The sequence below is a fragment of the Cornus florida genome, unplaced genomic scaffold (assembly GCF_030987335.1).
Source record: "Cornus florida cultivar Cherokee Brave unplaced genomic scaffold, ASM3098733v1 CherokeeBrave_3.0.0_Hap2_Chr08, whole genome shotgun sequence".
NCBI lineage: Eukaryota > Viridiplantae > Streptophyta > Magnoliopsida > Cornales > Cornaceae > Cornus > Cornus florida.
The window spans coordinates 87,869,348-87,883,147 of NW_026775578.1; positions in this window are offsets into that span (position 1 = coordinate 87,869,348).

The following is a 13,800-nucleotide window of genomic DNA, read 5'->3' on the forward strand; positions in this document are numbered from 1 at the left end:
ACATATACTCATTAAAAACACTCTTCGCGACTTTATAGGCAACACGAATAATTTTAAATTAAAACTCTTGTTTTGTTTCAAAGATTCAATCTATATACATTAAAAAGGTTTAGTGACATAAGAGGTACTTTTATTGAGATATTTTCAATCAAAGATTCGATCTTTATTCGTTAAAACACTCTTCGTCACTTCATAGGTAACTCGAATAAATTTAAATCAATACCCTTATTTTCTTTCAAATGTTCAACGTTTATACATTAAAAAGGTCTGGTAACATAATAGGTACCCTTATTGAGGTATTTTCATTCAACGATTCAATTTTTACTCATTAAAACATTTTTCGGGACGTCAAAGGGAACTCGAATAAGTTTATCTCAAAACTCTCATTTTCTTTCAAAGATTCAATCTTTATACATTAAAAAGGTGTAGTCACATAATAGGTTCCTTTATTGAGGTATTTTAATTTAAAGATTTAATCTTTAGTCATTAAAACACGCTTCGCGACGTCATAGGTAATTCGAATAAGGTAATCTCAAAATTCTCATTTTCTTTCAAAGAATCAATTTTTTTACATTAAAAAGGTCTAGTGACATGCTAGGTACCTTGATTGGGATATTTTCATTCAAAAATTCAATCTTTACTCTGTAAAACACTCAACGGGACGTCAAAGGGAACTCGAGTAAGTTTAACTCAAAAACCTCATTTTCTTTCAAAGATTCAATCTTTATACATTGAAAAAGTCTAGTGACATAAAAGGTACCTTTATTGAGGTACTTTCATTTAAAGATTCAATATGTAATGACCCGGTCATTTTCATTTCTTTCCCTTTCTTCAAATTTTGCGGATAAATTTTTTTCTTTGTCTTTTCCTTTTCGGATTTGATTTCCCGCCTCTTAGTGTTGTCTCGAGTGCTCGGAAATGGTTTCTGAGACTCTTTCCTTTGGATTGACAACTTCCTTTGAGGACCGAGTCATTTCCACTTTTTTTGTTTTTTTGACACTATTCATTTTTTCGTCTTTTCCCTTTTTTGTCCTTTAGTCGTTTTTCATTTTTCCTTGCTTAACCTCACTTTTTGTGCTCGGATTTGATTCTGGTTTGGCATACGTCCATGATATTTAAATTCCATGACATCTACATTTTTACTTTGGTAGAAATGCATATTAAATGCTTACTTTCTTTGTAAAAGCCATAAAAACAAGATTTTTTGTAATTATCCATAACTTGAGGGATTTTTGGGTAATTAAATAAAGTAATTTTTTTTTTAGGGACCATTTTGCAAATTAAATTGGAAGATATTGTCAAAAAGGACCTTTTTGCAATTTTTGAAAAATGTGACAAGTGTCATATTCCTATGGTGCCACTTGTTGATTTTGTGGTGGAACCACTTGGAGGCTTAATCTCATGACACATGGAGGGTGGAGATTCACCCACTTGTTGTCCTAGGATTGGTGCACTTATTGGCATGAATGGTTGACAAGTGTAGGGTTAATATTTAATCTTAGAAGCTTACTTGGATTCATGACAAGTGTAGGACTCACCTTTAGTCTTGCATTAGTGTGTGTGTGAGAGGTAGTGCAAGAGCACCTAGTGAGTGGAGAAGCCCACCAATTTAGCTTAGGGTTTACACATTTTAATTCATTCATCACTTTCCTCTCAAGAACCCTAAGGAAGCCACCATTGGAGAAAAGCTTGACTAGTAGCTTTGACTTCATTTTTGGTGCCCTTTCACTCACCTTAGAACTTTGAACTTGGAATACTTTAGGCTCCTCCCACTCTCCTCTTCAAAACCCTTGAAGGATCTAACCTAACTCCTAGTTTTACTTTGGTATCTAGAGATTCAATTCTCTAGTGAGGTATTGATCTATTATTTTGAAGTATTTTTATGTCATTATTGAGTGTTTTATACGCATGGAAGAGAAGGACTTGTATTTTTCCCTTAAACTGTTTTAACTTGAAATTAATCTTGTTAAATTAAATATAGAATATGAAAATATACTCAATTAGCTTTCATTTAGTTTTGGTTTCATGTAATTTGGATTTAAAATGAATTAGTTATGAATTTTTGCAGTTGCAAGGTAGTTGCTGGAAATTTGGAGCTTTTCCTTTTCAGTCCGGAAATGAATTTTTTATATGGAGCTGTGGTGCTTCAATTGCCTTGAAATTTTTACTGAAACTTTCCCATGGGTTTTGCACTACTCAGAATTTTTTCACGATTTTAGAGCATTTCTAAATTTTTTTAAAAATCCGAAACTATCTACTATCCATGTTTTTATTGCAGCTGAAAAACATATTTTTAGATGATTTATTTCACTAACCTTTTGACATTGGATCATGACTTAAATTTCTAGTTTTACACTTTCATATGTTTACTTCCTAAATAAATTATGTTTGCCCAATTTGGATGTCAAATGAATTTTCAAAGTTGGAAGCTACAGGCTGAAAATGTGTTTTCTGGGCATAATTTGTTTCAAAGTTGCGGGTCAAAACTATTTCAATTGGGAAAATATTTTGTTAAATTAAATTTATATTATCAAATTACAGTGTTTAAGCTTTCATTGGGCTTTGGATTCATTCAATTTGGGTTAGAATTGAATTTTTTATGAATTTTACAAGTTGAAGGTAGCAAGCTGAAAAATCTGTTTTGCGGACCGAAAATTTGGGGCGATTTCATTTCGGTGGTAATTGGGATTTTCATTCCAATTGAGGTAGGGAATGTTTTAGGATTATTTGTGTGTTGTATTGTGTATTTGCCATGATTATACAACATATATGTATGCCTTGTATCAAATCTAGAAAGTTAGTAATTTTTATTTCTTTGTAAAAGATTTAAAATTTATGATGATGTATAACTTGGATTTGAATTGTAACTTGCTAGGAAATTATGCTTAGATATGTTGGTTAACATATATTAAATTTGGATCATTTGATTAAGAATTACAACTTTTATTTAATATTTATCTTTAATGAAAGTTTAAATCACATGGTTGTATCAAGCATTAAATCAAGTTGTAATGTGGTATTTAAATAGGCCTTGGCATGTCCTCTAACATAGATTGTTTAAAAATCTAGAGGAAATTAATTAATTAGCTTGATTAATTTTGTTTTAAGTATTTTAATCACTTAATTTGTCATTTGATGTTATATATATGATGACCATGACATGTCTTTCAATATATATTAAATTGAGGTTATTTGGATTAACTTGGAATTTAGAGAATTTAACTATTTATGTTTAATTAAATTCTACTTTATTACTCCATGGATTTAATTGCATTTTGGAAGTTGTTTCTATATTTAACTCATGGATTTGGATTTGATGTATGTTCACTTGATTACTTTTGAGCATTGGATAACATAGTTGTTACTTTTATATTCATGAGAATATGTTTTTCCTTATTGAATATATTGTTGCTATGTGTAAGGAATTGCATACTTTGTATTGGACATTTTACATGCCATAGTACTTGTGAATTTTGAGCATGTATTGTATAAGTTTCCAAAATTTGGATTGTGCTTGATAAATAGTTGATATCTTGTATATACATGTTGATATATATACGTTGTTACACAATTTGTTGATTTTGGAAACTTGGGGATGTCGTTGTTTGGCTACGGCTAGGACTTGGTTCTAGTACGGGGGATTGTTCCTCTATACAGTCTAGTGCGCACATAGGGAGGTTACCCATGCGTTAGTAACCCTAAAGTAACTATGTTGTCGGTTTGATCCGGCGTGACGTCCGAGTATCCACTTTGTTTGATTTTGTATTTCATTTCAAGTTGATAACTAGATGATATCGTAACTTTTTGTTCCTTATTTGATTTCTTATTTTGAGCTTAAGATGTAGCTTTGTGAAAGCACGCTTCATGCGTGGTATTGGAAGTTCCATTGTTGGTTAAATTGCATCGATATCATAATTTATGTTTTGATGTTCAAATGTAGTTTAGAAATGACCTTATAGATTTATTTTGAACATAGACGTTAGGTGGCATGACCCACACTTGTTGTTTTCGTATTTTGGATTTCAAGTTGAAGACTTTGAGAATCTATATCTTGTTGCCTTGTATAACATGTTTCCATGGTGTTTGAATTGCATGAACAATGTGATTATGATAGAAATGATCTAGGTAGCTTAGGATGCTCCCTAGGTCTCATCTTGACATAGACGTTAGGTGGCATGAGCCCCTTTAACATGTTTCACCATAAGGTGATAAAATTGTAAAATGCTAGGTCGATGCATGCTCATCTCCTACGAGTAGCTTTATGTTACACACCCCTACAATACTGGGGCATATTTCAGGTACAGGACTCAAGATTTGAAGATTCCATTGCTCCTTGGATGGCTTACAGTTTCTATGTTTTTATTTTATGCAAGTGTTAGCATAAGATGCCTCTTTGTAGCCCTATTTGTTTAAACTTGTATTCGTTGATTCGTATATGTAAAGTGTATGTAAGTGCACTCTTTTCAATGTATTTAACATGTATGAGATGAGGCCGGAGGCCAATGACATGTATCTCGTTTTCTATGCACTTTTGTTTTCAAAGTTTATTATGAAAATATTAGAAAATGTTAAGTCATTGCTTCATAACTTTCGCATCGGGTGTTGGAATTTCATATCTTTTCTGCCCAAACTCAGAATCAGAGGATTCTAGAGTCTAATTTTGTATATTTCTTGTTGTCCTTCCAATGGTGTGCACGGTGGCACCCTTTTCAGTGAGAAATGACCATTTTGCCTTTAGTTCATCTCTTTTCGGGTTAGGCATTCTTGCTTCATTTGTTTTGCTCATTTGAGTTCCGTGGCTTCATGGAGAGTCATTTTGGGGTCTTAGGGATGACGTACATCTCTTGAGGTCATTTGGCTTCTTTCGCTTCCGCATTTCGGGTTCGTTATCGGGTCAACTTCCGGTTCATCACTAATGCACCGGGTTGAGAAATCTGGGTCGTTACATAATATATACTCATTGAATAACTCTTCGCGACTTCGTAGGTAACACTAATAATTTAAAATTAAAACTCTTGTTTTGTTTCAAATATTCAATCTATAAACATTAAAAAGGTTTAGTGACACAAAAGGTACTTTTATTGAGAAATTTTCAATCAAAGATTCGATCTTTACTCATTAAAACACTCTTCGCTACTTCATAGGTAACTCGAATAAGTTTAAATCAATACTCTTATTTTATTTCAAAGATTCAACGTTTATACATTAAGGTCTAGTAACATAATAGGTACCTTTATTGAGATATTTTTATTCAAAGATTTAATTTTTACTAATTAAAACACTTTTCGAGACGTCAAAGGGAACTCGAATAAGTTTCCCTCAAAACTCTCATTTTCTTTCAAAGATTCAATCTATATAAATTAAAAAGGTCTAGTCACATAATAGGTTCCTTTATTAAGCTATTTTCATTCAAGGATTTAATCTTTAGTCATTAAAACACGCTTCGCAACTACATAGGTAACTCGAATATGTTAATCTCAAAACTCTCATTTTCCTTCAAAGATTCAATCTTTTTACATTAAAAAGGTCTAGTGACATACTAGGTACCTTTATTGAAGTACTTTCATTTAAATATTCAATCTTTACTCAGTAAAACACTCTACGGGACGTCAAAGGGAACTCGAATAAGTTTAACTCAAAAATCTCATTTTCTTTCAAAGATTCAATCTTTATACATTGAAAAGGTCTAATGACATAAAAGGTACCTTTATTGAAGTACTTTCACTTAAAGATTCAGCATATACTCATTAAAACACTCTTCGCAACTTCATAGGTAACACGAATAATTTTAAATTAAAACTCTTGTTTTGTTTCAAAGATTCAATCTTAATAGATTAAAAAGATTTAGTGACATAAAAGGTACTTTTATTGATATATTTTCAATCAAAGATTCGATCTTTACTCGTTAAAACACTCTTCGCCACTTCATAGGTAACTCGAACAAGTTTAAATCAATACTCTTATTTTCTTTCAAAGATTCAACGTTTATACATTAAAATGATCTACTAACATAATAGGTACCTTTATTGAGGTATTTTCATTCAAAGATTCAATTTTTACTCATTAAAACACTTTTCGGGACGTCAAAAGGAACTCGAAAAAGTTACACTCAAAACTCTCATTTTCTTTCAAAGATTCAATCTTTTTACTTTAAAAAGGTGTAGTCACATAATAGGTTCCTTTATTGAGGTATTTTCATTCGAAGATTTAATCTTTAGTCATTATAACACGCTTCGCGACTTCATAGGTACCTCGAATAAGTTAATCTCAAAACTCTCATTTTCTTTCAAAGATTCAATCTTTTTACATTAAAAAGGTCTAGTTATAAGCTAAGTACCTTTATTGAGGTATTTTCATTCAAAATTCAATCTTTACCCTGTAAAACACTCTACGGGAGGTCAAACGAAACTCGAATAAGTTTAACTCAAAAACCTCATTTTCTTTCAAAGATTCAATCTTTATACATTGAAAAGGTCTAGTGACATAAAATGTACCTTTATTGAGGTACTTTCATTTAAAGATTCAACATATACTCATTAAAACACTATTCACGACTTCATAGGTAACACGATCAATTTTAAATTAAAACTCTTGTTTTGTTTCAAAGATTCAATCTTTATAGATTAAAAAGGTTTAGTGACATAAAAGGTACATTTATTGAGATTTTTTCAATCAAAGATTCGATCTTTACTCATTAAAACACTTTTCGCCACTTCATAGGTAACTCGAATAAGTTTAAATCAATACTCTTATTTTCTTTCAAAGATTCAACGTTTATACATTAAAAAGATCTAATAACATAATAGGTACCTTTATTGAGGTATTTTCATTCAAAGATTCAATTTTTACTCATTAAAACATTCTTCGGGACGTCAAAGGGAACTCGAATAAGTTTCACTCAAAACTCTCATTTTCTTTCAAAGATTCAATCTTTATAGATTAAAAGGGTCTAATCACATAATAGGTTCCTTTATTTAGGTATTTTTATTCAAAGATTTAATCTTTAGTCATTAAAACACGCTTCGCGACTTCATTGGTAACTCGAATAAGTTAATCTCCAAACCCTCATTTTCTTTCAAAGATTCAATCTTTTTACATTAAAAAGGTCTAGTCACATACTAGGTACCTTTATTGAGGTATTTTCATTCAAAGATTTAATCTTTACTCTGTAAAACACTCTACTAGACGTCAAAGGGAACTCGAATATGTTTAACTCAAAAATCTCATTTTGTTCCAAAGATTCAATCTTTATACATTGAAAATGTGTAGTGACATAAAAGAAACCTTTATTGAGGTACATTCTTTTAAAGATTCAACATATACTCATTAAAACACTCTTCGCGACTTCACTTGTAACACGAATAATTTTAAATTAAAACTCTTATTTTGTTTCGAATATTCAATTTATATATATTAAAAATGTTTAGTGACGTAAAAGGTACTTTTATTAAGATATTTTCAATCAAAGATTCGATCTTTACTCCTTAAAACACTCTTCGCCACTTCATAGGTAACTCGAATAAGTTTAAATCAATACTCTTATTTTCTGTCAAAGATTCAACGTTTATACATTAAAAATGTCTAGTAACATAATAGTTACCTTTATTGAGATATTTTCAATCAAAGATTCCATTTTTACTCATTAAAACACTCTTTGCGATGTCAAAGGGAACTCAAATAAGTTTCACTCAAAACTACCATTTTATTTCAAAGATTCAATCTTAATACATTAAAAAGGACTAATCACAGAATAGGTTCCTTTATTAGGTTTTTTCATTCAAAGATTTAATCTTTGATCTTTAAAGCACGCTTCGCAACTTCATATGTATCTCTAAAAAGTTAATCTCAAAACTCTCATTTTCTTTCAAAGATTCAATCTTTTTATATTAAAAAGGTCTAGTGACATACAGCGTATCTTTATTGTGGTATTTTCATTCAAAGATTCAATCTTTACTCTGTAAAACACTCTACGGGACGTCAAAGGAAACTCAAATAAGTCTAACTCAAAAACCTTATTTTGTTTCATAAAAGGTACCTTTATTGAGGTACTTTCTTTTAAAGATTCCACATATACTCATTAAAACACTCTTCGCGACTTAATAGGTAACGCGAATAATTTAAAATTAAAACTCTTGTTTTGTAACGACCCGGTCATTTGCCTTCTTTTTCTTTTTCTTGAAATTTTACGAATGAATTTTTTTCGTTTAATTTTCTTTTCTGAGCTCTGTTTCGTGTCGCTTAGTGTCATCTCGAGTGCTCCGAATTGGTTCCTAAGACTCTTTTCCGTGGATTGACAACTTCCTTTGAGAACCGAGTCATTTTCATATTTTTCGTTTTTCGACACTATGCGCTATTTCGTCATTTTTCCTATTCTGTCTTATCTCCGTTTGTCAGTTTTTGGCACACCCTCACTTCTCATGCTCGGAGTTGGTTTTTGACTCCACGTGTCTTCATCTTGAGTGGTTTCCACGAAATACGTATCTTTACTCTTGCAAGAAAGTACTCTGGTTGCTCCCGGTGTCCATAGGGGCATGGATGCAAAGTTCTTTGAAATTATTTTCTTTTCTTTGGGTATTTTTCGTAAATATCTTTTGAAGATATTTTATTTTAGGGGTTTTTAAGAAAATATTTTTGGAAGATATTTTCATTCTGGGCCATAAGTGTAGTTTTCACTTTTTGGAGGGGCCATTGTGCAATTAATGAAAGTTATTACAAAATGCCTTGTTTTGAGCCTGGATCCTCGTACGGGATTCATTTTCACATTTCGTCGAGTTGTGTACTCTTGGAATTTCCTCCTGGTCGATGTTTTCCAGTTTCAGGGTTTTTAGCCCCGGTTTTTCCCAAACTTGTTTTGGGCATAACTTTCTACTCGGGACTCGGTTTTTAACGCTGTTTCTTCCGTTATTCATATTTTATCACTTTGAAACTTTTTCATTCACAAAGTTTTGCCATTTGAGTGCGTCTGCTCAAATTTACTTTTTCGGACCCGACGGGGCCCGTTCGGGGCACTTTTCGAGATTTCTATAAAAGGGGGGTGAGATATTTCATTTTTCATCTTCTCCCCTCTTTATGCATGACCTGGAGCTCCCACGGCAGCCCAAGGGGTGCTTCCATCTTCTCTCTCCTCTTTTGGTTCACTTTTCCTTGATGGAAAGTCTTCGGCCTTAACGTTTGTTATTCCCCTCGCCGTGTTCTACCTTTCCCCCTTATTAGAATTCAGATTTGACCATTTCTTAAGTTTGGTTTTGAGGTAAAGTTATGACTTTGATGGGGCTTTGATGAGGGTTATGTTCACGGTGTTGTCCCCGACAAAACCTCTCGGTATCGTCGAATTCGGTGCACTTTTATTTTAGTGGGCCTTTGGGATTTTCATCTCAAATTGAGGTAGGGGATGTTCTAGGTTTAAATTCTTGTTATATAGCATGCTTGTGATGCTTATACTACTTGTTTGCATGATTAAATATAAAATCTAGAGATTTTATTATTTATTTTTCTTGTACGGGATCTAATTTTTCCGGTTGCTCATGACTTGGTTTAAACATATAGCATGATTTTATATTGCCCCTTAATATGCTCATTGTCGTGTATTAAAATTGGAACATTTGAATAAGTATTAAAGATTTTATTTAATATTTATCTTAGGTGAAAGATTAAATCACATGGCCTTAACTAGCTTGAAATTAATATGTGTTAGCATATTATATTAGGCCTTGGCATGCTCTTCAACATAGTTGAATTTGAAAGTAATTGGAGGTGTTTTGAAAATTAGTAATTATTAATTAATTTGCCCCGAGTGCACTATTCACTCTATTTGAATTCCGACTTGATATTCTTGATTTACATGCCATATAGCTTCACATATATTTGATTTAGAATATTCGGTGAGGTTTTGAAACCTTTCTTTTAATTAAATTCCATGTTTAAGATTTAATCCTCATGGTGATATACAACTTGGAATTGTATTGTGGCATGCTAGAAAATTAAGCTTAGGTATAGTTGTTCACATATATTAAATTGGGATTAATTGCATGAGAATTGCAACTTTTAATTTATATTTAACTTCAGTGAAAGTTTAATTCACATGGTCTTAAATTGAATGAAATAAACTTGTAATGTGATATTACATTAGTCCTTGACATGTTTTCCAACATAGGTTAATTTGAGAGCATTTGGTTAAGTTTGAAAATCTAGAGATTTTAATTAAAAGAAGTAATTAAAATCTATTTTATGGTCCCATTAGCTTAATTAAGGTTTTAACTTGATGTTTGTATTGGCCATGACTTGTTTACTAGTATATATTAATTTGGGACTATTTGAAGTTGTTTTAGAACCATGGGATTTAAATTAGCATGATTTAATTAAAGTTCTACTTTGTTGTTCCAACAACCTAATTGAGTTTTAGAATGGATATAGGTGATGACCTTGCCATGCCCTTTAACATGTATTAAATTGAGGTTAATTGAAATTGAATCGGAAATCTAGAGAATTTAATTGTGTTTATCTATTTAAATTCTATCAATTTGCTCCATGATCTAGTTGTGTTTTAGAAGTGGTTTCTACATTCAAATCATGGACTTAAACTTGTTGTATATTCATTTGGTTATGTTTTGAACATTGGATAACATAGTTGCTATGTTTGTATTCATGAGAATATGCTTTCCTTATTGAATATATTGTTGCCTTGTGTAATGATTTGTACACTTCGTGTTTAACATCTTTCATGCATAGCGTGTAACGAATCGCACACTGAAGATTCGACATTCATCATATCATATTAGTTGTGGATTTAGAGCATGTATTGTATAGGTTTCCAAATTTGGTTGTGCTTAGTAGATAGTTAATTATCTTGCATATTCCTGTTGATATATGCGTTGTTGCACAACTTGTTGATTTTGGAAACTTGGGGATGTCGTTATTTGACTATGGCTATGACGTGGTTCTAGTACGGGGGATAGTCCCTCTATATGGTCTAGTGCGCATATAGGGAGGTTACCCATGGGCTAGTAACCCTAAAGTAACTATGTTGTCGGTCTGATCCGGCGTGACGTCCGAATATCCTCTTTGTTTGATTTCGCATTTCATTTTCAAGTTGATAACTAGATGATGTTGTAACTTGTTGTTTCTTATTTGTCGTTCCATTTTAAGTTACACGATGTTAACTTTGTGAAATTGTGCTTTATGCGTTGTATTGGAAGTTCCAATGTTGGTTAAATTGCATCGATATTGAAAATCGTGTTTTGACGTTCTAATAAAGCTTAGGATTGATCCTATTGATTCATTTATAACATAGACGTTAGGTGGCATGAACCACTACTGTTATTTTGTGCTTTAGATTCTAAGTTGATGGCTTTGAGAACTTAAACCTTGTTTCATTGTATAATATGCTCTTTTGTTGTTGAATTGCATGAATAATGCGATTCTTGTTAACTTGTATTCAAATATGCTTTTGTCATGTTGTATGAATTACTCTAGACCTAGTTCAATTGTATTGAAAATGCAATTCATGTTAATCTATGCTCAAACATCCTTCTTGTCATGTTCTTTGGATTATCCCAACCATGATTCGTTTCATACACGTATGTATATCATGATTCTTATTGCTTAGACTCTAAGGTAGCTTAGGATGCTCCCCGAGTCTCACTTGGACATAGACGTCAGGTGGCATGAGCCCCTTTAACATGTTTCACCTTAAGGTGATAAATTTGTAAAATGCTAGGTCGATGCATGCTCATCTCCTACGAGTAGCTTTATGTTACTCACCCCTACGATACTGGGGCATATTTTAGGTACGAAGACTTAGGTCGTGAAGCCTAGCATTCCTTGGATGTCGTGTAGCTTTCAAGTTTCCATTTCACGTAAATGTTAGCATGAAATGTCATTTTGTAGACTTATATGTCAAAATATGTATATTTGATTCCATGTATGTAATGTGTACTTAAGTACACTCCTTTCAATGTAATTGATATGTACGAGACAAGGCCGGAGGCCAATGACATGTATATTGTGTTCTATGTACTTTTTAACTTCATGAAATATTGTGAAAATCTTGAAAAATCGCAAGTCATTGCTTCACCATGGTTGCATCGGGTGTGGGAATTCCATTTTCGTTCTTTTATAGGGTCTTATTAATCTTATATGAAGTGTGGCCAAGGGCCAAACGGTCATTTGATGCCGTTTTATATTTTTGGATTCCGAGTTTTCATTCCAAGTTCTATTTTTACCTTTTTGCTCATTGGGGGGTCGGGTTTTGTATCGGTGGTATTTTTAAGTCGTGAACCATTGTAGCACGTCCAAATAGGTAAGTTACGTTTGCGTGCATGGTCGTTTCCGGGCAAAACCTTATCGTTTGTGTTTTAAGCCTCTTGTGAATTCATTTCGCATTTTTTTTGCATATTCTGATCTAGGGGAATTATGGACCTTTCATGGTGGTTGAATAGAAAACATGATTTTAGGGGGGGTTTCTTTTCCGTGTTTTTCCAGAAAATGTCGTCTTGGCATCGGAAATCGCTTACGAAGTTCAGCTTTCAGTTTTCTATATAGCAGCTTTTTCGACCCTCTGGACCAGATTTCTTGGGAGGGCATTTTGGGCATTTTACATTGCGTTTTTTTTAACTCTCTCGTGAGTCACGTAGAAAACTCAATTTTGAGGGGGGTTTCTTCTTTGTGTTTTTGCAAAAAAAATTCATCTAGGCCTCCAAATTCAGCCTCTGTTCGGGATTTTTCTGGAAAATAAGCCCACAGCAGCTTTATGGGTTGCTGCTGCCGGCGATGGTGCACCCAGCGCGAGCGTGGCGTGCATGGGCGTGTATGGGGGCTGTCATGGCCCCCTCTTCGGGCCGCCGCGATGTCAACTCTTCTTTTGGGCTTTTCTCCTTCGTTTGGACTCCGATTCAAGTGAATTTTTTTTTGAACTTAACTAATTTTTCGCTGTCTTTCCAACGGTGTGCTCGATTGCACCCAGTTCTTCCTGGATAATTACCAGTTTACTCTTTTTGCCTTAAGTGCTCGTTTTTCTTCGTCATGCCGTTTCTCCTTCGTCCGGACTCCAAATCATGCGATTCTTGAGTCCATCTTGATTAGTTTTTCGTTATCCTTCCAGCGGTATGCTCGGTGGCACCCGAATCTACAATTTTCAAAAATAACTATTTTGCCCCTGGGGGCTTATTTGTCATATTTTCGATCTTTTGCTTCAGTATCAGTTCTTGTTGAGTTCCACGACCTCATGGAAGGTCACTTTGACTTCTTAGAGTCTTGTTTTCTTTTTTCGCTTCCGCATTCGGATCCGTTATCGGATCATCCTTACGGTTCATCACAGGACACGCTGGCCTAAAAACCAGGGTCGTCACATGTTTTGTTTCAAAGATTCAATCTTTATAGGTTAAAAAGGTTTAGTGAGATAAAAGGTACTTTTATTAAGATATTTTCAATCAAATATTCGATCTTTACTCGTTAAAACACTCTTCGCAACTTCAAAGGTAACTCGAACAAGTTTGAATCAATACTCTTATTTTCTTTCAAAGATTCAACATTTATACATTAAAATGATCTAGTAACATAATAGGTACCTTTATTGAGGTATTTTCATTCAAAGATTCAATTTTTACTCATTAAAACACTTTTCGGGACGTCAAAGGGAACTCGAAAAAGTTACACTCAAAACTCTCATTTTCTTTCAAAGATTCAATCTTTATACATTAAAAAGGTCTAGTCACATAATAAGTTCCTTTATTGAGGTATTTTCATTCAAAGATTTAATATTTAGTCATTAAAAAACGCTTCGCGACTTCATAGGTGACTCGA